The sequence below is a fragment of the Callithrix jacchus genome, chromosome 20, assembly GCF_049354715.1.
Source record: "Callithrix jacchus isolate 240 chromosome 20, calJac240_pri, whole genome shotgun sequence".
In the NCBI taxonomy this organism is placed as follows: Eukaryota; Metazoa; Chordata; class Mammalia; order Primates; family Cebidae; genus Callithrix; species Callithrix jacchus.
The window spans coordinates 3,883,498-3,910,156 of NC_133521.1; the positions used below are offsets into that span (position 1 = coordinate 3,883,498).

The following is a 26,659-nucleotide window of genomic DNA, read 5'->3' on the forward strand; positions in this document are numbered from 1 at the left end:
GCATGATAACCCTCTGTAGCACAGTGCGTGGCACAGAGCAAAGGCTCAGTGTGCATATTAGCTAGAGAAAAGGCTAGGCTGCAGTAACAGAGGAACCTCCTCCCCAAATATAGTAGGTTAAATAATGTAAAATTTTATTTCTCTCTCATGGAAGAGTTGGAGGTAAGTGGTCCAGGTCAGTGGAATGGCTCAGCTCCACACAGTAGTGCAGGGATCCAGGTCCCTCCCATTTTGCTCCATCATCCCCATGGTCATTCTATCTGCACAGTCAAAGCTGGGTCATGGGCATATTTGTGCTCTATCTTGGGAACAGGGAAAGAACATGGAGGAACATGCCAGTTCATTAATGTTCAGTCCTGAAACTAGGACACATCCCTTCCACCCACATTCATTGGTGAGAACAGTCACCTGGCCACACTGAGCTGCAAGGGAGGCTGAGAAATGTGATCTCTGGATGGGAAACCATGTTTCTCATGATAGCTCTATTGCTGTAGACTAAGTAGAGAATGGGTTCTGGTGGACCATCAGAAGTCTCTGCCATAACATGTATTTGTTACTACTACTGTATTAATCCTCATCTGTCCAAGAGGGTGGCGATGACTTCTCAGCCCTGCCCAGCACTGATCCTCTGACAGTTTGTTTCTTCTCATGACAGCTTTAGGAGCAGGAAATGTGGGGATGCCTTTGCAGAAGCCCTCTCCAGGATCTTGCCGACAATGGGGAGACTGCAGATGCTGGGGTGAGGCAGGACTTGGAGCTGAGAAGGGTCTTCAGTTGGGGATGCCTGGTACTCTCCTCCCTCTCCTTAATTCTACACAAGGCAAATTCCTGGCCTTATCCTTTCCCTCTCCCCATTCCTCCCCACCATCTTTGCTTACTCTGTAGGTTAGCAGGAAGTAAGATCACTGCCTGAGGCATCAGCCACCTGGTGAAAGCTTTGCACCTCTGTCCACAGCTGGAAGAAGTTAGGTGAGTGATCTCCAGGAGGGCTCACTGGCTGGGGAGATGAGTCACTACCCAGGTCCCAGAGCCCCACTGGGGTCTGCTTGGGGCCTCCATGTTTCATCAGAGTCTGACCAGTAGCTTTTCAATGAGATCCAGAGAGGGAAGGCATCAGTCCAAGTGCTCAGTAGGGCTGAGTCAAAACACAAGGGTCCCAGAGTTCCCAGAGCAAGGCTTTCTTCATCTAATAGTTTGGATCATCTTGGAGGAGCATGAGTGTTAAGGTTCCCTTCCTATTTCTGTAATCCCAGGAGAAAGGATGGCAGTGTGTAGGCAGGGGTCAGGCACTGTGGGTACACATTACTACATGAAGCGCACACACACCTTCACATTTGTGCACACATGTCTACACTTGCACAGTTGCACAGAAGTGCACAGGCCTATGCAAGAACATGCCCACTCACAGGTGTGCACTTGAATGCAGCACACACAGGCACACTTAGATGCATGTACACATTCAGATGCCAGCACACTCTCACGAATTAAGCTCATATGCACAAATATTCTCCTGCCCTGTGTCTGGGACTGAGTACCATGGGGAGGAATGGGACCAGAGACCTGCCTCACTGGCAGGACACTGCTAGTTTATATGGCACTTTTATAACATTTAGAGAAGGTACGCCTTCATCCACACAGATGCAGCCTGGCACTGAGGTTCAGGACTTGCTGAGTGAAGATAACAAGTTGGACCACAGTCCCTCTTGTCCCCTTAGCTAGGTATCTGTGAACAGTGATCAGACAAAGGTTCGGAAGTATTAAACTTGTTGACACTTTTCTTTCCTGGCTATTGAGGGGACTTTAATTTTGTCTCTCATCACCCACCAATGTTAATAGCCCTTACTCCCCTCAGCTCACCTGTTCCCAGCTAGGAACCCAGGCAGGGTTGGCTTGTGGACAGGTGGGGAAAGTGATGTCAGAGAGAAATGTGCTTTGCTTTGGGCTCTGGGTGAGTCAGGGTCACAGCCAAGGCTAGGAGTGATGTCTCCAGCACCCCAGTCTAGACTTTGCTAATCACCTGGGGGCCTCAGGCACATCCCAGACATAAGCGTTGAGAGGAGGGTGCTGGGTCTCCTCCTTGTACCTCATGAAGAGGCTGTCATTCTTTCTTCCAGATTCCTTGAGCCAGGAGGCAAAAACTTTCCCATGGTAACTGAATAAACGCAGAAGTGAGGCCAGCAGAGGGTCTTTCTTCCTAGCTGTGCCTACTGGAATCCAGAAAGCAGGCCACCAGCTCTTTCTTGGCCCCTGTCTTATGTCTCCTACATGAGGGTGGCCATTCTGTTACCTGCCAGCTGGGGCTTGCAAGTGCCCCAACCCTCGGGCGGAGGGACTGGGCCTTGGTCTCCTTGCAGTTTTCAGGACAACTAGCTCAATGATCAGGTGGTGCTGAACATCGTGGAGGTTCTCCCTCACTTGCCATGGATCTGGAAGCTTGAGCAAGTTGTCTTTCCACGGCCCCTGCAGCCCAGTCCTCTCTATGCCTGAGTCATCCCACTCCCATGCAAGGCAAGGAAGGTCAGGGCCCACGGGATAGGGGATTCCACTCCTGACACCTTTGCCACAATGTTGCAGCCTGAGCAGCAACAGCATCTGTGTGTCAACCCCACTCTGCTTGACAAAGGTGGCAGTCACGTGTCCTACCATCAGCATGCTGCAGGCCAGGTGAGCCGAAAGAAGGGGATCTTGGCCTTAAGGGAATTGAGAAAAGGGGAGGGGAAAGTGGGATGGGAAATGGAGGAGGCCCCTCATCTGCAAGATCAATATTTGTGTGCCCTACTGTTTTACTTACAACTCTACCTTCACAACTCAACCTTCAGAACCTAGCTCAGGCTTGGCACCTGGTACTTGAGATATATTGAATTAATGGATGAATGAAAAGATGGATGGATGGATGATTGGATTGATGGACTGATGGATGAATGGGCAGATGAAAAGATGGATGGATGGATGGCTGAAAAGATGATGGATGGATGAAAAAATGGATGGATGGCTGGATGAAAAGATGATGGGTGGATGAAAAGGTGGATGGGTGGGTGGGTGGATAAAGGAATAAGTCAACAAGTCTAGGAAACACAGGCATAGCCAAAGGAATGTATTAGCTGTGTCGCTCTCCGTGGTGCTGAACCAATAATGCCAGGTGGGATCACGGGGTGGGTTAGGTGTCATGTTTCTCAATTATAAAAATTTATATTTAAAAAAAAATTCGGCCGGGCATGGTGGCTCACACCTATAATCCTAGCACTTTGGGAGGCCAAGGTGGGCGGATCACGAGGTCAAGAGATCAAGACCATCCTGACTAATGTGGTTAAACCCTGTCTCTACTAAAAATACAAAAATTAACTGGGCATGGTGGCACACGCCTATAGTCCCAGCTACTCGGGTGGTTGAGGCAGGAGAATTGCTTGAACCCGGGAGGCAGAAGTTGCAGTAAGCCAAGATTGCACCACTGCACTCCAGCCTGGCAACAGAGCAAGACTCCATCTAAAAAAAAAATCATCTGGGCTCAGTGACTCATGCCTGTAATTCAAACACTTTGGAAGGCCAAGGCAAGAGGATTACTTGAGCTCAGGAGTTTGAGACCAACCTAGGCAACATAGTCTCTACAAAAATGAATAAATTAGTGGGACGTGGTGGTGCATTCCTGTATTTCCAGCTACTTGGGAGGCTGAGGTGGGAGGATTGCTTGAGCCCTGAAGGTTGAGGCTGTAGTAAGGTATAAACACACCACTGCACTACAGCCTGAGTGACAGAGTCAGATCTCTACCTCAAATTTAAAAATAAAGGGAAAAAAACTAACAGTATTTTTAATTTTTATTATTTTTTGTGAAAATTGTTTCTCTGACTTCTTAAAACACTCTTGCAGGATTCATCAAGCAAAGACATTTTCAGAATTTTACACGCCTGATTTGAAGCACTTTTGCCAGTTCTGTTAGGTTTCTCTGTCAATTGTAACATCAGCTTTATATGGATGTTTGGACATTTGGGGCAGAAAAGGCTGTGCCTGTGGGGGGTGATGTGCTGGTTTCCAGTCCCGGGTTCATGGCTTGGTATCTGACCCCGCAGGGAGGCAGACCTCATCTTCCTTCTTTCCCCACCCACAGAGACAACTGAAGAACTACAAAGATAAGAAGCCAAGAGGTGGTGGGCCTGGGCCTATCCTTAGAAGCAACTTGGATTCAGGCAGTTGAGGTGAATGGTGACCAAAAGACTAGGAAGAGCTGGAATATGGGGATTCTTCCTACTACTGCTGCACTGAAGAATGAATTAATGCTTAGGTTGGCAAAGGATTTTTAACTTCTGGTATGTCCAGACCACATCTGGCCCCTGTGGAAGGAAGCATCCCCAGAAGTCTCAGAGGAAGGCAGACCCTTGAGGAGGACACTGTTAGGCTGGCATTACTAGATGGTGAAAACTCTGGGAAAACCCTGACAACTGAAAAAGGAACAGAGAGCAATTATGGTACCTATGTCTTAGGGTTGTTCTGAGAATTAAATGAGTGACTACACTTAAGAAGTTTAGAGCCCTGCTGGTATGCAGTGAGCACTCAAATGCTGGCCATTCCAGCTGTGCATGGATTCTAGCTTGGCCATCTTGGATGGGCCAAGAAAAGAATGCTGCTTTTCCCTGAAAGACTATCCCAGCTGTCCTCCCCGACCCTTGCTCTCCCTGGCCAAGACTTGAAGTCAGATGGATGTATGCCCCTGAGCAATCTCTTTCCCTCCTCTGGGTCTCAATGTCCTTGCCTGTATAATGACTTGGCAAGGTAGGACCAACATTGCTGGATGTAGTGGCTCACATATGTAATCCGAGTAATTTGGGATGCCAAGGCAGGAGAATCTCTTGTGTCCAAGAGTTCAAGACCAGCCTAGGCAACATAGCAAAACCCCATCTTTAAAAAAAATTAGCCAGACATGATGTTGCATGCCTGTCATCCCAGCTACTCAGGATGCTGAGGTTGGAAGGATCACTGGAGTCTGGGAGGGGGAGCGATCATGGCTTCAGTGAGCCATGATCACACCACTCTAACCAGTCTGGGCAACAGAGCAACACTGTCTCAAAAGTGACCCACTAGGACCAGTGTCACTTTCCCCTTCAACTGCTTAAAACAGTGATGCTCAATAGGATAGCCACTAGCCCCATATGGCTATTTAAATTTAAATAAATTAAAATTAAGTAAATTGTAATTTCCAATTCATTAGTCACATTAGCTATACTTCAACTGCTCAATGGCCATAGGTGACTACTAGCTCCCATAGTGAATGGCACAAATGCCAGAACATTTTCATCATTGCAGAAAGTTCTATTAGACAGGCTGGGCATGGTGGCTTATGTCTGTAACCCCGGCACTTTGAGAGGCTGAGAGGGCAGGATCACTGGAAGCTAGGAGTTCAAGAACAGCCTGAGCAACAAAGTGTGATGCCCATCTCTATAAAAAAATAGCTGGGCATTGTGGTTCACTCCTATAGTACCAGTTACTCAGGAGGCCAAGGTGGGAGGATTACTTGAACTCAGGAGCTTGAGGCTGGAGTTAACTAGAATAGACCCACTGCACTCCAGCCTGGGTGACTGAGTGGGACCCTGTCTCTAAAAGAAAAAATAATGATTAGCACCAGGCTAAAAAGTCTGTGAAACCTGGCTCATAATGTCCTAGCTTCACTGCATCCCCTAATACTCCCCTGGCCCAGTCAGAGAGAGTCTGTGGTTTACCATAGCCTGGACTCACTGAATACAGCTCATGCTCCTCACCTTGTGAACCACAGACAGCACATCTACAAGTGGAGACCATCACATCATTGACAATAGCAGCTTCTGTTTACTAGGCTTCAATTTTACATCTATGCTGGGTACTTGGACATATGTTGTCTCATTCAATCCTTCAGGAACCTATGTGTTAGATGTTTTCATCTTATTTAGAAAAGAGAAAAGGGAGCTGACTGCAGTGACTTGCCCAAGGCCACGTGGCTATGCATGGCAGAGCCAACATGTGAAGAAAGGTTCCATTTGACCTCAAACCTTTTGCCCCTCCTGCTCCACTGAATCATACCTTGAGCACCTGCAAGCAATCTTCTTTGTTACAGACTCACTGTGGGTTGTGCTTCAGGGTCTTCAGCCTCTAGAAGCCAAGGAAAGAAGCTTCATTTGACAGGCCCTGGATGTCTGAGCCCAGGCCAATGTTTGATTTGTTCTTGCCAGAGCTCCAGACCTGCAGGAAAGTGATGGCCAGAGGAAAGAAGCTCAGAGCAGAAGCCTGATGCTCAGGTACCTTGGAGGGATCTATTGCCTTAGTAGAGGGATATGATGTGGGGAAAAGACTCAGGGGAGGAAGAGCAGAGGCAGAAAGGATAAAGGGAAAAGCAGATAAGGGACAGAGAAAGAATTAGCAGGGTGTGGTGCGCATCCTGGATAGCCAATCCTGGCATGGATCAAAAGCGTCTGTCATAATAACAATAGCTACAACTTAATGGACCCTGGCTATACATGCTGGGCATTGTGCTAGAAGTTTTATGTCCATGATCTCACTGTAATTCCTTTAGAATCCCTGCGAAGTACACATTATTATTCCCTTTTGAGAAAGGAGGAAACGGAGTCTCAGGTTAGGTTTCTGGCTCAAGATCAGCCAGGTACTAAGAGGTGTGGCCAGGATTATACCCAGGTCTGTGGGCCTCCTGACTCCCCCAGTCCTGGAAGCTGGAGGGGGTATGGGGTAGCCATCTTCCCTGAGCCCTTCTGTCGCCCACTCCTACCCAAGGCTGCAGAAGTGTCAGCTCCAGGTCCACGATGCAGAGACCCTCATAGCCCTGCTCCGGGAAGGCCCCCACCTGGAGGAAGTGGAATGAGTATTACTGGAAGCCCTGGGTAGGAATCAGGAAAGGAGGTTGGAGAGGGTGGGCAGGGCCTCGCATTTAGGTGGGTGGGGGGGGAGGGGCATGCTGCCTTATGAAGAATTTGGGAGAATCAAATCATCGTAACAGCTGCTACTATTCAGCACTTGTCTAGGGTCAGGTGCTGTGCTAGGGGCTGTACATGCCCCCTCTCATTCACTCTCACATCTGTGATGTAAGCACTGTTACTGTCCACAGTTTATGGAGGAGGAAGTTAAGCTACAGAAAGGTAACTTGCTCAAGGCCACACAGGCAGGAAGAGTCTAGACTAGGGGTCAAGCCCAGACAGTCTGGCTCCCAGCCCCATCCTCATAACCACTGCTACCTCTCTTGTTGAGATCTGCCCAGTAGAAACCCCACCACACTTGGCTCTGCCTTCCAAACCACAGCCCCTCAGGGTTCCCCCACACACCCTCCATCCTTCTCCCAGAGTAAAGTAAGATAATCCTCTCTATTCGGAATGGAGAAATTCCCATGATGTCCAGCTCCTGGCCAGAGCTGATGAGAGTAGGACTTGGGGATGGATGGAGGCACTGTCATGTCCCTAGGAGGGGTGCCCCTCTAGGAAACCTCCAAGTGGACATGAAGGCAGAGGATGGAGTGCCATGATGTGTTCTGGGGTGAGTGGCTCCACCTCAGGATATGATGGATGGGGTGAGGCTTGCCGATGGCTGATCACCTCTTGATCCTGGACCTCGTCCCATTGGGAGAAAAAGGACGGAATTAGAAGGTGGTTTTTAACAAGCTCACACATTTCTACCTGCCTCACCAGCACTGAGCATGCCCCTCCCCCACTGCCATCACTTGCAGAAGCAGCCCCATCACCCACCTGCTTACACAGCCACCTCTCTCTCACATTTCAACTGGTAGCACTCAAAAATATCCTCTTTTCCTCCACCTTTCTAGTCCAACTCACCCTCATCTCTTACCCCTCTCCTCGCTCTCCAGGCTGGCTTCCCTGCTTTCACCTTGGCCACTTCCACCTGGCAGAGAGTAGATTACGTTTCACTGATGCCTGCCCACTTCACTTCTTCCCACAGCTCAAGATAGAGCCCAAATTCTAAACTCCCAGGTGATCCAGAACCCAGCCCCCAGCCTCCAAAGCCCCATCTGACCCTTTCCTTCCACTCAATCTCTAATCCAGACACACTGGCTCTCTTTCAGGTCCTCGTATGTATTATGCCACAGGGCCTTTGAATGTACTGCTTCTACCACCAGGAACACCCTTCCTCTATCTCTCTCTCCCACCTTTTACCTACTGAATGCCTTTTAGTTCTAGCAAGTAGCTCAAGCATCAAAGAAGCCATCCTTGACTCCAAGACTAGGTCAGAGGTCCCCATAATCATGAAGGTTATCACAAAAAAACAATTATGTAGCTTGCAGCATAAAGGAAGAGTTGAGGGTAGGGCCTTGAAGACAGGCTGCCTGGGTTCAAATCCAGGTTCACCCTCGAGCAAGTGCCTTAACCACTGTGTGCTCAGTTTACTCATCAGTAAGGTGAGGATAATCAGAGTGCTTATGTCATAGGTACCATGAAGATAAAATAGGCCGATAGTCGTAGAAGCACCTAGGATGTTGCCAGGTATGTGGTATGTGGTCTGCCAATTTTTGTTATTATCAAGGTTCATTCCTAAAAGTGATGCTTTGGCTAAAGTCAGAAAAGGATGCATACATGCTGGGGATAGAGGGAGGACTCCAGCCCCACAATACAGGGCATCGGGCCCCTCTATCTCAGCCTCTCAGGGAACCAGTGGGAAGACGAAGGCTGTCGGCTGATGGCAGAGACTGTATCCCAGCTGTACATCACCAAGAAGCTGGAGTGAGTTGCCCACCCCACCGCTGGGTACCAGGGAAGGCCTTGGAAAGCCCCAGGTGGTCCCTGTGTTCACAGTCAGCAGTAAGGGTCCTGGCCCACTGCCATCCCTGCTTCCATCCAACTTCAGCAAAGTCGAGATGGTTCAACCATGCCTTATCTTCACCTCTGGCATGAGCCACTGTCTTAGTCCAATTATTTAGCACCCTTACATGTATAAAATGTGTTCATTATACATTAGTGTCTTGCATTCCAATTCGTCTTTGTAGCAGCCCTGGAGCAGGGTGGGGTGGAGTGTCACACTGGGGAGGCATCAGGTGGATGCATGCTGGGGTGCTGGGGTAGGGAGTGGTGAGTTCCGATGGGTGCACAGTATTGGGGTAAGGGGTGGTGAGATGGAAAGGAAGGCTATTAGGCTGCTATATGTGCAGTGGTGTTGCATGGGGTGGGGGTGGTGTTTGGGTGGGGGTGTCTTGGGGGTCTTAGGATCAAGTGTGGGTTGAGGTTGGGGAGTGTTGAGGTTGGGTATCAGTGGTGTGGGGCCTGGGCTTTGGATTTCAATCCTGGCTCTGTCACTCACTAGCTTTGTGACCCTGGGGAAGTAATTGAATGTCTCTGAGCCTTAGTTTCCCCCTCTGTAAAATTGGATTACATAAAACCATATATATATATATATATAAAGTCTTTTGTACAGAGTCTGTTACAGTCAGGGCTCAGAAAATGGTGGCTATTTTATAGATCAGGAAACTGAATGTTAGAGTGGTGAAAATACTGAGTTCTCTCTGTCAAGCTGGACAACTTTATTCTCTGAGTAGGGTGGGAGGTGTCATGCATTTCTTGTTTCCCCACATGCACCATAATCCTTTGAGATCCCCTGGCAAGGGACCCAGGACATCCAGGAGTGACAGCCAGCAAGCTGCTGAGCCACGAGGAGGGGCTAGAGCTGGCTGGAGATGGGGACCTCAACCACATGCCAATGGCTGCCTTCTGCCCTCCACAGTCTCAGTGACAACAGGCTCTCTGCGGCCAGGGTGCATTGTGTGCTGGTGCATGTGGGTGCATCCTGGACCCTGGTAGACCTGCACATCAGGTAGGAGCTCCCCCAGACCATGGTACCCACCCCCCACCATTATACTCTCTCTAAAGCCCTTGAAATTCTTTCTCGGCCCGGGCCTTGAGACCAGCAGAAGACACTGCTGCTGTCCCACTCAGACCCATTACAGTTGGTGCCCCTCTTCCCAGCTGCAGCAGGTATGGGCTGCTCACAGCTTATACCTCCTCTGGAGAACTGCCCTTGGCTGATGAGAGCCAGAGATGCCTGGGAGGGATCTCACTTCCCCCTCCCCTGGAGTGGCCAATGACAGAGGCAGAGAATACAACTCTCCAGCCCCCTTGCATCCAGTGGGACAGAGCTCCCCAGGGGACCAGCACCTCTCCATTTGGCTACCCTCAGTCCCTTACTATTTCTCCTGAGAGCAGACCGTCAGTCCATGATGTGCACAAGTGACCAAGTCACATGCAACCCCCAACTCCCCTCACAGATCCAGGCTCTACCACTTGGGAACCCAGTCCTATTTCTGTAAATCTCTCTGTTAACTATGGGGAGCTGAGGACAGATGCTGATTAATGTGAACACAGTTCCCACTTGGAGGAAAGGCTCATTCACAACCAAATAGGGTGGTCCCTGCTTTAAACACCTCTCAAGGGACAAGAGGGAAACCAATTCACCCACGAGCTACATTAGGAGACCTTGGTTCACTGTATATGATGATTCAATAAAGGGTCCCTAGTGCATTCCAAGTGATGCCCTGTTCACTGCTGGGAACATATACTAAATCAATCCTCATGACTGTGCAAGCACATTTAGCCATAAGGATGGTCACCTCAGTATTGGTCATAGCAGGAAAAAACTGAAAATAACTGAAATGTTTAACCATAAGATATTAGTTAGACTAAGTTACTTCCAGAGAGGACTCAATGGAACCTTCGATAAAATGATAATATGGATGCAGTTTTAATATAGAGGTGTGACGGGGGTTTATAAAGTAAGCATAAAGAAATTCTTTTCAGAGACAGGCTCTTGCTCTGTTATCAAGGCTGGAGCGCAGTGACACAATCACAGCTCACTGTAGCCTCCAAATCCTCAGCTCCACAATCCACCTCTCTCAGTCTCCCAAAGTCCTGGGAGACATGAGTTGTGTCTTACAGTCATTAGTCATAACTTACACTCATGAGTCACTGTCCCTGGCAATTTTTTAAAGTTTTTATAGAGACAAAGTCTTGCTATGTTGTCCAGGCTGTTCTCAAACTCCTGAACTCAAGTGAGACTCCTACCCTGGCCTCCCAAAGCATTAGGATTACACGTCTGAGCCACCATAATGGGCCAAACATAAAAATTTTAACTCATCATCTTAAAAGATGATAATGGCCAGGCGCTGTGGCTCATGCCTGTAATCTCAGCACTTTGGGAGGCTGAGGTGGGCAGATCACCTGAGGTCAGGAGTTCAAGACCAGCCTCACCAATATGGAGAAACTCCATCTCTACTAAATATACAAAATTAGCTAGGCATGGTGCCACATGCCTGTAATCCCAGCTACTCAAGAGGCTGAGGCAGGAAAACCACTGAAACTCGGGAGGCAGAGGTTGCCATGAGCTGAGATCACACCATTGTACTCCAGCCTGGGCAACAAGAGCAAAACTCCATTTCAAAAAAAAAAAAGATTATAATATAGCTTTTCAAGATACTCAGTGGCATAAATAATGATATAATAATCTGGACCAGGCACAGTGGTTCACATCTATAATTGCAGCACTTTGGGAGGCTGAGGTGGGTGGATCACCTGAAGTCAGGAGTTCAAGACTAGCCTGGCCAACGAGATGAAACCCTATCTTTACTAAAAATACAAAAACTAGTTGGGTGTAGTGGTGCATGCCTGTAATACCAGCTACTTGGGAGGCTGAGGTAGGAGAATCACTGAAACCTGGGAGGCGAAGGTTGCAGTGAGCTGAGATCACACCACTGCACTCTAGCCTGGGAGACACAGAAAGACTCTCTCTCAGATTTAAAATAAAAAAGCATGGTATAATCTGTTCCCATCAATAATAATCAAGTTTTAATAATTACTTGTCACCCTTGCTTCTAGCCCTTCAACAAACTAATGTTCCATTTTTGTAAGAGAAAAACCATCACACTAGAAAATGGAAGGTTTGAAGGACCCCCTCCAAAGGTTACCAGGGGTAATCCACAAATACTCTGAGAACAGAGAGAGCACCCACCGGCAGAAGGGGGTGGGGCTCAGCCTTGGGCTAAAAGAGAGAGCACAGAATTTGCTTTCTTTTGAGAATTGCCAGGAAATGGGGGTTGCTTAGGCAGTAGATACATTTATGAAATATCTGTGGTAGAAAAACTTCAGGCCTCGGAAAGCTCACAGAAGTCAGAGGCGAGTCAGAAGTGGCTGCAGCTGGAGGCAGGGGAATGGCACTTGAGAGGTCCCTGCTGGCCACGGGTAAAAAAGTGACAGGCCTGGCACAGTGGCTTATGCCTGTCATCCCAGCACTTTGGGAAGACAAGGTGGGAGGATCACTTGAGCCCGGAAGTTCAAGATCAGACTAGGCAACACAGACTCTGTCTCTACAAAAATATATATATATATTTTTTTTAATTAGCTGGGCATGATGGTGCAAGCCTGTAGTCCCAGCCACTCAGAGGCTGAAATGGGAGCATTGCTTGAGCCCAGGAGGTGGAGGCTTTCCAGTGAGCAATGACTGTGTCGCTGTGGTCCAGCTTGGGCAAGAGAGTGTGATCCTGTTTCAAAAAGAAATAGTGACACAGAGCAGCAGGGGAGCCCATAACCTCTCGCATCCTCACCTCTCTTTTCTCTTCACAGCCTGCTGCACAAAACTGTCGTCTTCATGTTTGCCCAGAACCCAGAGCAGCAGGAGGGACCCCAAAACAGGTAGGGTTCCCAATATCACCTTAACTCCATGCTCAGTCAGGAACATTCCCCTCTCTACCCTCCACAGCTGGGCAGTGCCAGTCAAATACCAGGGTGACCTGGATAAATTTGTGGAAGAGTGGGAAGTGAGCAGGCTTGGCAAGGGTGAATCCCCAAAGGAAGCAGGTCCAAAGCCAGACCACCTCTGCCTCCTATGGTGCCTGAAGGGAGCCCCAAGGTGTAGGATATAGACAGCATGCCTAGGAGTGGGGTAGCTGGAGGGGGATGCCAGAAGACTGGTGCCCTCCAGTCTAAACCCAGAGGATTGCCTGGCCTGTAGCTCTGGGCTTGGGGGTGGTCATAACTTCTGCATCCCTTTTGCACAAGGACTCATGAGGGTCCTGGATTGCCCCAGTCCAGTACATGGGCTCACTTCTTTGCTCCTGGAGCCCACCCACAAACTCTTCTGTAGAGTCTGAACTATTAAAGGCTCCATTAGAGCTGGGGCTGACATCTCTGAATCACAGATGAGCAGGGGGATGAGATTGGTGATAATTGTAGCCAAGGTTAATCGAGCACTTGCCATGTATGCGCCAAGCACCAAACTTAGGCAGTTCACATACAGTCTTCCAGTGAGAGGCTATGATTTGTCCAGGGTCACACAACATGGAAGTGGAGGTGCCAAATTGGCACCGAGGTCTGATTGACTCTAGTTGGGATATAGGGCTCGGTGGTAGAAGGCCAGGCTGAGGATGGATGCTGGAGATGGCGGGCACAGGCTTTGCTCAGCCTGGCCTCGGTGATGTCCTTGCAGGGCTGCATTTCTTGACAGCCTCATTCTCCAGATGCCCTCTGAACTGCCTCTGAGCTCCTGAAGGATGAAGTACAGTGATGGCTTCCAGTCCCCTCACTTCCCCTGCTCAGAGCCTGCTCCTGAACCTGTGCCCAGGCCCCATGTGTTCCCTGGAGGACACCTGATCCTCTGTGTCCAGGGGTCATGGCCTGGCTTTCCTACCTCCTAACTCTCCTGCTCAGCCCACCCTGGACAGGGCTCACAGTGCAGCCCCCTCAACCACCTTCTCAAGCCCAGAGGACCCCATTCCCCTTACCTCCCTGATACCCAGCAGCTGAGAGGTTATGGGGACTCTGAAAAGAGATGATGGGGAGCACTGGGCTTTTTCTCTCATGATTCTGAGGCCTGGGGGCTCCCATCAGCACTCTTCTCACCTTCCCTTCTGGTCTGTGTCTGTCCCAGTCTCCCTCTGTCCCTCTGCCTCTGTCCCTTATTTCTTGCCTCTCTCATTGTGTATTTCTGTTTTTCTGCCAACCTGTCTTATCTGTCCTCCTCTGATGCTCTCTCTCTCTCTCTCTCTCTCTCTCTCTCTCTCTCTCTGGATCTTGCTTTTCTTCCATCTGTGTCTCTGTTCACTCTCCACCTATGTGTGACATTCTATGGGTGTGGTATGTGTTGGTTCCTCTTTGTCCGTCTGTCTGGGTGCCAGATGCATCCCAGTACCTCCTCTCTGCCTTTGTGTCTGGGGGGTAGGAAAGCAGCTCCTTCCCACCTCTGTTCAGCGGGGCAGGCGCTGCAGACTGTGGTCTTACCCCTGGGCAGGCTGACACATTGTGACCTCCAAGCGAAGCACCTGGAGCAGCTCTGCAAGGCTCTGGGAGGAAGCTACCACCTTGGTCACCTCCACCTTGAGTGAGTGGTTTGTACGTTGGAACATGGGTTGGGGGGGAATTAGAATGAGTTAGTGTTTGGTGTTTGGGTTTTTTGTTTGTTTGTTTGTTTGTTTAAGATGGAGTTTCACTCTTGCCACCCAGGCTGGAGTGCAGTGGCTCGATCTCTGCTCACTGCAACCTCTGCCTCCTGGGTTGAAGCGATTCTCCTGCCTCAGCCTCCCAAGTAGCTGGGATTACAGGCACCCACCACCACGCTTGGCTAATTTTTAGTAGAGACAGGGTTTCACCATGTTGGCCAGGCTGGCCTCGGACTCCTGACCTCAGATGATCCACCCACCTTGGCCTCCTGAAGTGCTGGGATTACAGGTGTGAGCCACTGTGCCCAGCCTGGGTTTGGTTTTTAAGATTTAAATCAACTGTTCTTTCTCTACTGAAGTCAAAAACCCCTTGAAGAATCTGGTGAAAGTTGTGACTCTTCCTCCCAAAATACAGATCCCCCATGTCTGACATGTTTGGAGGCTCACCCCAGGTCCCCTGGAGGTCCCTGAACCTCAGAATAAGAACCTTGGGGAGATCCCAGTTGCCCACAAAAGATCTGCTGAGACCTGACCTGGCAGGCTGGGGCTGCGTCCAATTTCAGGAAGGTGAGTAACGAATGCAGGGACCACGTTGCCAGGAACTGAGTCCCCACTACTGATGCTTTCTCCTCCCTTCTCCCCACCCCCAGCTTCTCAGGAAATGCTCTAGGGGATGAAGGTGCAGCCTGGCTGGCTCAGCTGCTCCCTGGGCTGGGAGCTCTGCAGTCCTTGAAGTGAGTAGCCTGCTAGGCAAAGCCTCTGAGGCTGGGGCTGGGGGAGCCTTCTCTGTTTCATCCCCCTCCTTCCTGGGGTTATTGTAAAGATTAAATCAGAAAATGCATGAAAATTACCCCCAACACAATGGAAGTGCTCACTGAAGGTGAGATGATTCTTACTCAGAGTCTGTGACTCAATAATCCCACTTCTGATTCAAGGTTTCACTTCTGGAATCTGTCTCTGCAGCTCTGCACAGGCTCTCTAAGGGCCCGGCCACCCTGGGGAGGGCAGGTGTGGGTGTAAAGTATGACTAATTAATGGCTGGAAGCAGTTATTCTGGGTGCCAGGAGGGGCTGCAGCTGTTAGCTGGGGTATGGGCAGAGAGGGTTTATACAGTGAAGACACTCAAGTTGGGTGACAGGGCTGCCAAGGAGCCCTGAGTACCTAGCAGAGAGGGTGTGGGAGGAATCCCTAAAGTTTGCCTGCAACTTTTTTTTTTGAGATGGAGTTTTGCTCTGTCACCCAGGCTGGAGTGCAGTGTTACGATCTCAGCTCACTGCAACCTCTGCCTCCCAGGTTCAAGCAATTCTCCTGCCTCAGCCTCCCAAGTAGCTGGGACTACAGGCAAATGCCACCACATCCAGCTAATGTTTGTATTATGTTGCACCATGTTGGCCAGGATGATCTTGATCTCTTGACCTTGTGATCCACCTGCCTCAGCCTCCCAAAGTGTTGGGATTACAGGTGTGACCCACAGCACCAGGCCCAGACCAGAGTTCTTGATCCCTAAATGCCACTGGTGTTTTGGCTCACAAAGCACTCCCTCCTTCCAAGCTCTTCTGGGTCAAAGCCAGAGGAGCCCCAGGGAGAGGTCACAGGTCTTATATTCCAGGCTGGCTCTATGACACACACTCTGCTGTGTGACTTTGGGCAAGTTACGTCCCCTCTCTGAGTCCCTGGTTCCCAGTCAGTAGAAACATAAACTGCAGGCGTGGCCTTTGCTGGTGGCTACAATCTCTGAATGAGTGCTGTGGCCTATGCCCCACCCTCCACACCTCTTTTTGTGCAATGCTGGCAAGGAAGGGCATTGCCTTTATTCCTGCTCAGGGCCTGCACCTTAGAGGGAAGGAAGGCCTCACCATTGCAGGCGAATTCTGGGAAGACTAGAGGCTTTTCATGTTCTCATATAACCTTCTTATTAGTGTGGACTTATGGATGACCTGGTGCCTGTGAGGGTCCATGCTCACCCTACCAGTGTCCTCCTGGGAAAGAAGTGCAGCACTAAATAGTAAATAGGAAACAAGGACAAGTTGATAGGGAGATCCTAAAAGAAATGAGACGCTTTGTTTCTGCTTTCTGAACAAGAAAGCCCACATTTTCATTTTGCACTGGGTGCTGCCCCTTTTTTATCAGGCGGGCAAACAGAGGCCCAGCTCTGGCCAGAAAGCACTTCTCAGATCCATCACAGACTGAGGGAGCCCCTGGGTTCCCATTTCAGCTCTGTCAACATGTCTCATAACCTTGGTGAGACTTTGCTTCTCTCTGGGCCTCTGTTTTCCCATGTGCACCATGAGGACTTGCAAGAGGCACTCTCTGACCATCTAGGGTTCAGTGGATTCTGTCATCTGGAACCAGGGATCCCTCCCCTGCCCTGTGCCCTGACCACAAAGAGGATGTGTTGGGTCCTCAGTGACCTCCATTGTGCCACTCTTGTGATCTCCAGCCTCAGTGAGAACGGTTTGTCCCTGGATGCTCTGTTGGGATTGGCTCGGTGCTTCTCCACTCTGCAGTGGGTCTTCCACTTGGACATCAGGTGAACATGCCTCTCCGCCCCTAGCCCTGCCCCATCCCCCATCCCACAGGCCATCCACTCCCACGTTGGCCCCTCATCCATCAAGTTCACAATGACCTATCATCCTCAGCACCTTGGGTAATACCAGATCCAGAGAGCATGTGATGGGCATCCACTGAGTGAAGGAATGATGGAATGAATGAAGAAGTGTGGCCTCAAGGATACTCAAATTTCTCCAAATTCATCATTAGCGAGTTCATTGACTCTGCCTCACTCATAAGAAAACTAGGGGCCAGGCATGGTGGCTCACGCCTCTAATCCCAGCATTTTGGGAGGCTGAGGTGGGTGGATCACTTGAGATCAGGAGTTCGAACCCAGTCTGGCCAACATGGTGAACCCTGTTTCTAGTAAAAATACAAAACATCTAGCCAGGCATGGTGGTGGGCCCCTGTAGTCCCAGCTACTCAGGAGACAGGAGACTCGCTTGAACCCAGGAGACAGAGATTTCCGTGAGCTGAGATCGTGCTACTGCCCATCAGCCTGGATGACAGAGCAAGACTCCATCTCAAAAAACAAGAAAACTGGGAACTTCCTAGCGGCCACTGGGGACTCAGGGATCTGTCTTAATTTTGGGAGCTGATGAGAATATATAAAGGGAGGCACCAGCCAGCCAAGCAACCTCAGGCACTCAGGTGACAACATCCATGGTTTTGGGGGAGGTCTGCCTCCCTTCCCCTCCCTGAGGACCCCCAAGAATGGGAAGTGCCATAGCAGATGGACCAGGCTCAGTTACATACCTGCCTCTCAGCTCAGAGCAGGTTCTGGAGCCTCTCCAAGCCTGTTTTCTCATCTGTAAAATGAAGATAAGAATAATTGCTGGCCTGTCACAATGGCTCACGCCTGTAATTCCAGCATTTGGGAGGCCAAGGCAGGAGGATCACTCGAGCCTAGGAATTCAAGACCAGCCTGGACAACATAGTGAGACCCCCCATCTCTACAGAAACTTTAAAAATTAGCCAAGCATGATGGCATGCACCTACTTGGGAGGCTGAGTTGGGACGATTGCTTAGGCCCAGGAAATCGAGGTTCCAGTGACTTGTGATCACACCATTGCATTCTAGCCTGGGTGACAGAAGGAGGTTCTATCTCAGAAAAAAAAATCCCAGGAACAATGGCTCACATCTATAATTCCAGCACTTGGGAAGGCTAAGGCAGGAGGATAATTTGAGCCCCAGAGTTTGAGACCAGTCTGGTCAACATGGCAAAATTCTATCTCTACAAAAAAAACACAAAAGTAGCCAGTCATGGTGGGGCGTGCCTGTAGTCCCATCTACTTAGGAGGCTGAGACATTAGGATCAATTGAGCCTGGGTAGGCTGAGGCTGCAGTGAGCCATGACTGCACCACTGCACTCCAGCCTGGACGACAGAGCAAGACCCTGTCTTAAAAACAACAACAAAGCAGAATTTCTTAACTCATTGTTTTATTGTGAGAATCAAATGAGAAATGTCAATAGTGTGCTTTGCACGTGACTTGATGCATGTAATTGTTGCATAATCTATTCCTTGTTTGCTGAGAAAATAGCCCACCCCAGGCCCTCCTTGCCCTGGCCAGTCTGGGTTCTTGCCACTGCCAAGGAAGTTGGTCTTTGTCCATTTTCAAACTGCGGCCTCCTCTCTGCTTCCAACTTTGAGAGAGGAGACAAGAGAGGCAGGTGAGAACGGAATGCTCAGGATGGGGGATCCCCTCCCACTCTAGTTACCCCCACCCCCAGACCCATGCTGATCACTCAGCCCTCGGTTAAACCACCCTGGTCCAACACACTGGGTATAATCACCACTGCAGTAACCACTGCCCCCACGTAGATTGTCAGTAATCAACTTCCCTGTTTTCCCCCCGGAAGGAGGCAATGCAGATGGGAGGGAGGGAGGGAGGGATATGGTTGGGGGAGGTACCAGAGCAGACAGGTGTCAGCAGATTGCTGCTGTATGGGAGGAGAAAGGAGAACGTTTGTGCTCTGCCTTTCAGGGAATTTTGTAGACTCACCCCTTCATACATGTCACTGCCCTTTCACGTTCTGAAGACAAGGCCCATTGTTCCCTGAAAAAAGTTCCAAGTCTTTGAGGTAAACACCCAATACTAGTTTAGCTCTTCATAATGTTCCCAGCTGCCCTCTAGTGGGACCAGGCCTCTTGGCCCCGCTTGGGAGCTGTGGCAGCAGACAGGGCGGGCCTCAGTACAGCTGGCTGAGCAGAGAGAATCCACAGCTAGTGTGTCAAGGAAAGGCATTGCCGTACAGGTGGGCTGTCAGGAGTCAGGGATGGCTCAAGCCTAGGTGTTCTTGCTTCCCAGGATAGAATTCCTGTTTCTGGGAAACACCCCAGGTTCTTGAAGCTCAAAGAACTGATGTACAGGGAGACAGAAGTCATGTGATGCCAAGCAGTGATCAGAGAGACTCTGTCCTGGACCCTCCTGCCTGCCCACCTGGACAGCGACAAGCTGCTGGCTTTTCTAACTCGAGCTTCCCTTCCCTGAGCCTCAGTTTCCCCACCTGAACAATGAGGGACTGACCTAGCATCTAGTGACTTCATAGTCTCTAAGATGACTTCCAGCCCTCACTTTCCAAGTCTGAGAGTCCAAAGTGGGTGATCTGAATTTTCCTTTCTAAATGATCCCCCTCCTAGGGCTCATATGGGCTGGGCTGGGAATCTGAAGGTATGACCTGAACTTTCTAAATGATCCCTGTCATAGGGGTATGTGGACCACTGGATCTTTGCCAGACCTTCCAGCTGCAGCTGAGTTCTTGGGGTTCCATCAGCACTGCATCACCAGGAGCCTCTTGTACTGTCCCAGCACTCCTTGTTTGGGGGTAATCACAATGGGGTGAGGCGTCAGAGGGGGCAGAGCCAGCAGGGGGCTAGGGCTGGGGATTGGGATAGAGGGAAGAGAGGGAGTTTAAGAGAAGAAGAAAAGAAAGAAAGGGTTGTGAGGGGTGCTTGGGGGGGCGGCCCCTGAGGGGCACCTCAGCTGGCCCATGCCCCTCATTCCCCGTGGAGAGAAGATTCCACGTTTCTCTGAAGCCAACAGGGCAGCCCAGCCCCTCCCTGCCTGGGGTTTCCATCTGCTCTGGGGAGCACCCACTTTCTAGAAAGAAAGGGGTAGGCCTCCCTCACAAATGCACTCCCCATCTGCAAGCTCTGCCATGAGGGGCTGTGAGACCCTGACTGGGCCCCACCTCTCTCCAGGCCTCCAGGAAAGTGGAGTCAAGTGAGGCCCTGGGGAGGGTATTTCAATTCCACTTTTAGTCCCAGGGCAATGGGGAGCCCCGGAGGGTAATGGGGAAAGGCGTGGTCAGATTTGCAGTGTTAAAATGTGAGACACTTGTGGGGTGGAGAGGGATTGCCAGGACGCAAGAGTGGAAGCCCAGTGAGTGTTCAATGGTCAAGGTGAGTGAGGATGGTGGCCTGGGCTCTGGAGGGGGTGGTGGGGAGGAGTTGGAGAGTCACTGACAAGGGCAGCTGGGCACTCAGGGTCCTGCACTGCTGCTGTCAGGGCAGGAAGAATGGGGGCTGCAGGGGAGACCTGGAAGTGTAGCAAGTGCCTGCAGGGGAATGGGCCTGCAGCCTCCCACTTAGAGTGAGGGATGCTGGGAGAAGGAGAGTGCCCCTGGGGCTAGCCAGGGACCCTGGGCCTTCTCTGATTGCCTGCCTTGCCCATTGCCCCTTTTCAGCCTCAGTGAGTGTCCTCTGGAGCCCCTGACCCTCACCCACCTCTGTGCCACTCTGGAGGCATGCCCAGGACCAGTGGAACTCCAGTAACAGGGACATAGCCCTAGAGGGCACCATGTGGGCATCTGCCCAGTGACCTGGGAGGGGGCTTCCTGGTTAGAGGCCAGGTGAGTCTTTCTCAGTCTCTTCCCACCAGGCCCCACCAGCCCTGCCCCACGAGAGTCCCCTGGCCTTTGGCAGAAACTTGGCTGTCTCTCAGCAGCTCCCAGCCTTAGACAGCCCATGTCTCCTACTGGGTCTCCCACTGGGAGACGCTCTGCTGGGCTGGGGAAAACTTTACCTGCACCATCCACTCAGCTCAGGGCACCTGGGATCCCTGTCCACCTCTGACCCCACCCCTGGGGCCTCACCTGGGCACGCACTGGGACCTGTCTCCATGGCTGAAGCTTAGCACTCCTGAAAGCCCTTCCTCAAGGCACCCCCTCTCCCCGTGGGGTTACCACCTTACTCACCCCAGAACACCCTGGTCTGTGACCAGACACTGTGCCTGGAATCAGGACTCTTGGCTCAAAAGAGCTTCAACTCCCCAGGCCTCAGTTTCCTCATCACAGAGGATGGTCAGCCTTTCCTTTTATTGTCATTGTGGCAATCCTAGTACAGTAATTACCTTATAATAAAGGAATCTGAGACAAAATCTGCCTCACCTAAACAACATCTTCTCTCAGCAAATCAGTGTTGTCATGTGTCCACAGGACCATCTACTCCTTGCCTATTTGCATATTCAGTTTCTACCTGTTTGTAGTCATAAACTAGGTGTATTCTACAGTTTCATGCCCTGTGTTTTCACAGCATTTCTGTTTGCCGTTTTGCTTCAGTCTTTTTTCTTGCTTTCCAGAGCCCATCTCAAATGCCCTTCCAGCCCTTCCAACCACACAATCTGGTTTGATCTCCCTGGGGTGTGGCCTTCCCATGTCTTCCTCCAGGTTCAAACCACAAAACCATGATCAGACCTACATTATTTTTTTTGAGACAGAGTTTCACTCTTATTGCCCAGGCTGGAATGCAATGGCGAGATCTTGGCTCTCTGCCACCTCTGCCTCCTGGGTTCAAGTGATTCTCCTGCCTCAGCCTCCTGAGTAGCTAGGATTACAAGTGCCCACCATAATGCCTGGCCCAGAACTCCTGACCTCAAGTGATCCACCTGCCTCAGCCTCCCAAAGTGCTGGGATTATGGGAATGAGCCACTAAGCCTGGCTCAGACCTATACTATTGATGATAATTCCTAAGTCTTCCAATGTCAGTGGTCCCTGATTGCCTCTTATCTGTTTTTCCAGAGTGTATACTAATATCCTTTTTTTTTGAGACAGAGTCTCACTTTGTCACCCAGGCTGGAGTACAGTGTTGGCTCACCACAACCTCCACCTCCTGGGTTCAAGTGATTCTCCTGACTCAGCCTCCCCAGCAGCTGGGACTAAAGGGATGCACCACCATGCCCAGCTAATTTTTTGTATTTTTTAGTAGAGATGGGGTTTCACTATATTGGCCAGGCTGGTCTCAAACTCCTGACCACATGATCCACCAGCCTCGGCCTCCCAAAGTGCTGTGGCATTACGGACATGAGCCACTGTGTTTGGCCGATGCTTTTTAATACTAAATTGCCATAGTAAGGGACGTGCCGCACATTACTCCATCACCTCCTTCTAAAATCTAGATTGGGGTGCCCAATCTTTTGGCTTCCCTGGGCCACATCGGAAGCTTGGGCCACACAGAAAATACACTAACGCCAGTGATAGCCAATGTGCTAAAAAAAATCACCAAAAAAATCTCATAGCATTTTAAGAAAGTTTATGAATTTTTGTTGGGTCGTATTCAAAGCCATCCTGGGCAGCATGCGCAGGCCGTGTGGGTTGGACAAACTTGGTCTAGACTGAGATCCAAACTGCTTCTCGGTGTTTTGTTTTGTATAGCACTGCAGCCAATGCTGCAAACAGCACTCTTACATGACTGGACTGTTAAGTGCCTACTGTATACCAAGCACTGGGCCAGATGCTGGGAACACAAGGAGACTGGGATGCAGGCACTGCCAGCCAGGCAGGCCATCTGCAGGGGAAGCTTTTTATGAAAAGCCCACTGGCAGTGCTGGGTGGTCTGAGCACAGCTGGGGGTTTTAGGGCCCCCTCCCTCACCTGTGGTTGGAGAGAAGGCAATCGTGAATATGAAAGCACTTTGCCAACTGGAAAGTACTGTGAACATTTGCAAGATTATTGTTATAAATAGTCATCAAGGTACTCAATGCTGAAGTCCAGTGATAAGCCAACTGTGTCCTGTGGTTCCACCACAGGGAGGCCAGGGAAGATGATAGTGGGGCTCCATCCCCCCTCCCTGAATTCAAGCACTGTGGGTCTACTTTGCCTGTGTACATATGGGTGTGCCATGTGGTATGTGGTCAAGGGTGAAAATTCCATTTCTTTAGGAAAAAAAAGGAGGGGTAAGCACCTCCTCTGCCAACCAGAGCCCATGGTGTATTTGGGGTCTGGTGGGATGCTATGCAGGATGTGTTTCTGGAAGACCACCCTTCAGTAAAGATCCTTGTCTTAACTGTGCCTCAGGGGCCCATGCTCAGTCCCTGGGGCAGAAAGGGGAGAGTTGGGCCTGCGGCCTGGGCTCTGGCAGAGGTTCCACCATGAGGCTTCCAGCCCCAAGACCACAGACAGCTCCTTCTACCCTATCCCACCCCCCAGCTCACTGAGCCAATTATGTGGGGTTCCTGTACTTCATTCCTCCCTCCAACCAGCCAGAGGAGAAAGCTGCCCAGATGGGCCAGGCTCTTGGATGCCCACAAGAGGGGAGAGGACAGCCTGCAGAGGACAAAGGAAGAGAAAGAGAGGAAGGGGAAGGTGGCAAAGGCAGGAGAACACAGTAGAGGTCCAGGCCCCCAAAGAAGGTGCTGCATGTAAACCCCAGGGCACTCAAAGTCTTGAGTTGCCCTGCTCTTCCATTTAGAGCAGAGACAGCAAGGTGGTTGTCTGAAGTGTCTCCTACATGCAGTGGGTTCTGACTAGTTATCTGGACAATGATGAGCTGGTTGGTTTGGTGTTGATGGGAAACTAGAGACCTGAGCCAGTCCCTATCTCCTTTGCTGACTTGTTGTATGCTGAATTTCTGCCGTCATATTCACTTCTTTGGGTTAAGACTTGCTCTGTCACCCAGGCTGGAGTACAGTGGTGTGATCTTGACTCACTGAAACCTCTGCCTCCCAGATTCAAGTGATTCTCAAGTCTCAGCCTCCTGAAGCAAGGCATACAGGTGCACACTGTCATGCTGGGCTAATTGGTTTTTTTTTTTCTGAGACAGAGAGTCTCACTCTGTCACTCAGGCTGGAGTGCAGTGGCATGACCTTGGCTCACTGCAACCTCTGCCTCCCGGGTTCAAGCTATTCTCCTGCCTCAGTCTCCCAAGTAGCTGGGACTACAGGCACCCGACAACATGCCTGGCTGATTTTTTTGTGTTTTTAGTAGAGACGCGTTTCACTGTGTTAGCCAGGATGGTCTTGATCTCCTGACCTCATGATCTGCCCACCTCGGCCTCCCAAAGTTCTGGGATTACAGGCGTGAGCCACCGAGCCTGGCTGCATTCTTTTCTTAACAAACATGTTTTACAAAACACTAACCTTCACGGCCCTCAAAAATTAATTCTGCTAGTCTATTTAGTTTGGGGGAAACTCTACCGTAGTTCCTTGGAAATTCATAATGCATAGCAGCATATCAAAGGCTCAGGGAAGTCATGCAGCAAACAGAATCATTTAATTTGGCTTAACCCCATGTGTTCCAAACTTACAAGACCTTCCTCCCCTTCCAGCCCCATGGATAACCCATGGACCCCATGCTGGGATGGAATATTTCAGGTGACCCTGGTTAGGTCCCAGCTCCAGAAGACTCTGGCTGTGAGGCCATGTTCCCTGCTTTCCTGGAAGGTTTCCCCCACCTCATTCACATGCTTTGTTTCACAGATTGTCCTGAGAGGTTCTGAGTGACCAGAGCCTGAAGACTGCTGCACTGCCTGTGCCGACTCCACCAGCTGAGCCTGCTGCAGTAAGACCAGTTGCCTGTTTCCCGGTTCTGTGTGCCTGTGTCCCTAAGGCTCCTTCATTGCAAAGCTGTACCTGCCCTCTAACCCCTCAACCCCCTGCTTTCCCCTTCCAGTGCCCTCTACCCACCCCATTCTTTCCTTAGGTTGTTTTGTCATTTTACCTGGCACAACAGGGACTCAAATCTGCTTCCAGCTCCACCCTAATACTTTGTCCAACTAAGACGGCATCATTTGCCTCCTCTGCATCTCAGTTTCCTCATCTGACAAATCAGATTAATATCCCCCACCCAGTCCCCTAGGGTTGGGACTCGAATAAGTGTTCTAAAATCACCTTTAAAAAATGGAAGGTCTGTGACAGGTGAGCTGTCCTATGTCTTCCCACCCTCAGGAAGATCACCCACCCATAGAAAGAGGCTGTACAGATGTAGGTCCCATATATGTCACATACTACTTTTTTTTGAGACAGAGTCTCACTCTGTCACCAGGATCGAATGCAGTGGCACAATCTTGGCTCACTGCAACCTCCACCTCCCAGGTTCAAGTGATTCTCTTGCCTCAGCCTCCCAAGAAGCTAGGACTACAGGTGCTCCCCACCATGCCCAGCTAATTTTTGTATTTTTAGCAGAGATGGGGTTTCACCATGTAGGCCAGGATAATTGTGATCTCTTGACCTCGTGATCTGCCCACTTTGGTCTCCCAGAGTGCTGGAATGACAGGTGTGAGCCACTGTGCCTGACTGTCACACTCTACCTTTTAAAGATCACCATCACACCCTGCAAAAGGGGAATTTAAGGAGCATCTCTCAAAGAATTCAAACTATTTTCTAATTTCATCTCAGACTGGTTAGAATTTTAAAAGGATTTAGGCTGGGTGAGGTAGCTCACACCTGTAATCCCAGCACTTTGAGAGGCTGAGGTGGGCAGATGACCTGAGGTCAGGAGTTTGAGTCTAGCCTGGCCAGTGTGGTAAAACCCCATCTCTAGTAAAATACAAAAATTAGCCAGGCATGATGGTATGTGCCTGTAATCCCAGCTACTCAGTAGGCTGAGGCAGGAGAATCACTTGAACCTGGGGGGCAGAGGTTGCAGTGAGCTGAGAGCCGGCCATTGGACTCCAGCCTGGGTGACATGAGCAAAACTCCATCTCAAAAAGAAAATAATTTTAGAAGGATTTACTTTAAACATTCTTCTAGCAGGGCAGGGAAAGCAGCTGTAGCTGAGGTGAAAACATACAACAGGAAAGTAAGTTAAAGTGCTAATAACCGCAATATCAGTGCAAAGGCTGTGGCTCTCTGGGATGCCTAAGATGACTCACGTCACCTCCAGGATCTCACTTATGCTTGGGTTTTATTGAGGAGGGAGGGAGGAGACATGATGACATTCCAGAGTGGCAATTACAGCCCAGCTCACAACACCCATGCACCCTGTAATAGTCCCACCCTGCCCAGACAGAATGAGTCAGAAAGGACTCCTTTGGACATAAAAAGTGGCAGGTGGCTGGGCACGGTGGCTCACACCTGTAATCCCAGCACTTTGGTAGCCTGAGGCGGGTAGATCACCTGATGTCAGGAGTTCAAGACAAGCCTGACCAATATGGTGAAACACTACCTCTACTAAAAATACAAAGATTAGCCAGGCATGGTGGTAGATGCCCATAATCCCAGCTACTTGGGAGGCTGAGGCAGGAGAACTGTTTGATTTCCAGAGGCAGAGTTTGCAGTGAGCTGAGATCATACCACTGCACTTCAGCCTGGGCATCAGAGCAAGACTCTGTCTCCAAAAACAACAACAAAAAACAAATGCAGGGCCGGGCGCGGTGGCTCAAGCCTGTAATCCCAGCACTTTGGGAGGCCGAGGCGGGTGGATCACGAGGTCAACAGATCGAGACCATCCTGGTCAACATGGTGAAACCCCGTCTCTACTAAAAATTACAAAAAAT

The 26,659-nt window shown here is 50.2% G+C and overlaps 1 pseudogene; it reads left to right on the forward strand.

Annotated features, from left to right (window-relative positions):
• The window catches only part of LOC144580614 (protein NLRC5-like), a 57,437-nt pseudogene that overhangs the window by 23,692 nt on the left and 7,086 nt on the right, over nt 1–26,659 (forward strand).